Genomic DNA, 3,567 nt, shown 5'->3' with positions numbered 1-3,567 from the left:
GTGTGTGTGTGTGTGTGTGTGTGTGTGTGTGTAGAGGGGAAGGACGGACTTTGTTTATTTGGAGTTCACACAGCGAGCATGTTGCCAGTGTGCACATCCATTCTTTTATATTTCCCACCAGCTCTTCCAAGCCAAACACTTCGCTTATGATATAATAAAGTATACAAATAACACATTGGCCTAAATTGGCCTCTATGCATTGGATTTCCAGCTACACAAAACCTATGCCTATAAGTACATTAATTGACATCACATCATGTTCTGTACATAATGTTCTAAGCACAATTTCAATTTTGAATACACAGCAGATTTTAGAGTTATGTGTTGGACTTAATTATTTCAATGTAGCAAACGTGTTGTGTGATGTGGAAGAAATACCCTGAAACGTTTGCAAGTCATTAAAGTTCAGATTTGCTGTGTCATTGCAGAGGTGTTTACAAAGTTCACCCTCTTACCATTTCATGTTCTTGCAGAGATTTTATTGTTGAATTTTCTTCATAGCTTACATGCTATCAAAATGTCTGTTGCAGTTACTGTGATACACTGCAGAGAATAGATCCATTTAACATGGTCAACTAAATTAATTGCACTAAATAGGGCAGGTGTGGATCAGTGGCTTATTGGCAGGATTGGGGTCCAATCCCTGTCTCCTGTCCACGTGTCGGAGTGTCATTGAGTCAGACACTGAACCACAGTTGTTTGTGCCATGCCAGTGCCTTGCATGGCAGTTCTACTACAAACTGTCATAGTACCCAATGACTAATGTTAGCTGTTAACATCACCAACAAAGTCATGGAAAGGAAAAATGGCTTTTTCTAGCCCTCATAAAGTTTTAGGGGTAATGAAATGACATTCACGGAAAACATGGGATTATGGAAATTGGAGCATACAAGACATGACAAATGGGCTAATTCTATCTGCAGGGGAAGATTGTATGATGCAATTGAAAAATGACGAACAGCTAGTAGACTTTGTGGTGAAATGGTTTCCGCTGTTTTTAAGGTTAAGAAAAGAAAAGAAGCGTTAATCTCAAATAATGGAAAAGTTCCATAAAATGTACTGCATGTTGTGCAGTTTCTGTTTAGAACTTCTAATTTTCAGGAGGTGAACACAGGTGATTTCAAAAACATTTTACAAAGCTAATTACCTTAGACAAAATCACCTCGTAACTTTTCACATCTACTTACTACTTTACTGTTTAAGGTACTTGATTCAAGATGGGGGCGGGATTTTAGTTATGATGTATAAGAGTTTGATGACGGAGTTGCACCATTTTGTCCCCCTTTTTTTATACTTTTCATTGGTCAAATATTTGTAAAACCCACAGACTGACGTAGAGGGTGACCAACAGGATTGATTAATAAAAAAATAAATAATGTAAAAATAAAATAAATATTGAGATACAAGGTTTCGAGGAATATATATTTTGGTTCCATTGTGCACTAGAAGTGTTTCAGAAGCAGAATGTCTTTGGACATAGACAGTTTATCGGCTGTTTCATTCACTTTTTCAGTGCATGTATTGCATCTCTCTTGCTCTCTCTCTCTCTCTCTCTATCTCTATCTCTTTTCTTCTACACACATAGTAGTTTTGTTCCAACAAAAAAACAGGAGATTTACGGTCTGGGTGTTGTGGATTTGCTGCTTCCATATAGCTGGGATTATTTCCCACAATCCACAGACGACAGCCAGGCCAATGGCTGTTGCTGTTATGTCCCGTCGAAGACAATGACATCACTGTTTTGTCAGTTTTCTGTGTGTGTGTGTGTGTGTGTGTGTGTGTGTTGCGAATGGACTCCATGGTGCTGTGTGGTGCACGGTCAGCTGTTGGCATGCTAGGACTCCATGACTGATGGGTAGCAGAGCCATTGGCACAGACTTCCACAGCTGCACTAGATGATGCCGCAATGCTGCCAAGCCAGGCACTCGACATTTCTCCATAAGCAGGAGAAAAAATGAGGTAGTATGCTTGTATGCTGGCAGGCAACACCACACAGTGTAATACATACAGTACACACATTTAGACGTTAATGATTTCTACGTATTCACACATGTAAACATTTCAACAAATCAAAACCACCATGCACATAACCCTCTACCTCCACAAAGTACCCGCAGGATTATATGTGCTAGATTATTGTAAATAACATGTTTGTTGCTTATTTGGCAAATGATCAATTCAGGTTTATGGGTGTATCCAAAAGAATTAACCAACCCATAAACATATATTACAGAGTAAATATATGCCTTCGAGGAAACTGGGGTATTTACTCAACTTTTCTATGAGCTAGTGGGATGATTACCATTCCAAAAAGTCCCTAATATAATCTCCTGCCAGAAACAATGAGCCAGTGGAACAGCAATTGCATAACTGAGGCAAAGGCAACCACATACAGTATGATGTGGCATGTGTAAATCAGATTATGATTTCTTATCCACCAAGTAGATCTATGAAAGGTTTTTTTTTCTGGTATACAATGGCATGTTGCCCGAAGTTGGATTATTGGTCATTGGCACACTAAATAACATGTGACTGGAAGTGAGAAGAATTTTCTGTTAATTGAAATCATGCCTGTGCTGGAAAACATTGGGTGTCTAATATTCTCTTATTTGGAAATGATACCATAAATCTCTGTTATTACATTAGACAAAACAGATCACTATTAGTAACATCAACAACCATGACCAGTAAAGTCCAGGAGCATGTCCCTTTTGATAAAAGTGTAAGAGCAATTAAAGTAAATGTGTGTTTTCGGTGTTTCACAACCAGCACACATACAGACCAAAATGCCCAATTAAATCACATATGTGATGATTACTTTGTTTTCTATTTATTGGTTTATTTAACAAGCACAGTGCACATTATTAAACTTTGCTGTATGCGCCAGAGTTAGAGGCTATTTTTCATTTGTAGTTCCTGGGCAGGTCTCCCTGCTCTACCGGCTGCCATCTTGTCACACTCCTCCTCCTCTTCCTCCTCCTCCATTTTTACAGACTGGTGAGCTTTTCCTTATTTGGAAGTTTTGTTTCATTTTTACATAACATTGTTTACAGTAATTGCACTCTGCAGCCATGCTAGCTGTTCTGTGAAGCTGTACTGGGCCACCATCTTGGAATAGTATCTCTTACTAATTCAATGCTTAGAATTGCTAGTGGGCAACCAAACGGCACATGACACTATTGTATTTCAGTATAATAGACCAAACGTTTTACCTTTTAGTCAATGTCAAGCTCATATTTGCCATTTCTCAAAACTGGCCAGATGAACATTGCTCAGAGTTGTCTCCCAGCTGAACTTGAAAGTTTAAACAGTCAGAAATGAGAACAGAATTATTTACAGGCACGATCACAATGTTCACACTATACTGTAAAGTAGTTTTGGACAACAAACGGACTGAGGTTTCTTGCTGACATGTCTGTATACACAAAGTTTCACTTCCGGGGTTGTTTAGGTGCCATCTGAAATTCCGCCGGATGTCTTTCATTTTGGCCAAACGTCTTTTACCTTCTGCTTTCTTTGTGTTGGCATTTTAAACTCCGGTTGATTTATGAGGACTATGGTTAACTG

This window comes from Etheostoma spectabile, chromosome 3 (assembly GCF_008692095.1).
Source record: "Etheostoma spectabile isolate EspeVRDwgs_2016 chromosome 3, UIUC_Espe_1.0, whole genome shotgun sequence".
Lineage (NCBI taxonomy): Eukaryota > Metazoa > Chordata > Actinopteri > Perciformes > Percidae > Etheostoma > Etheostoma spectabile.
This window is presented reverse-complemented; position numbering follows the sequence as displayed.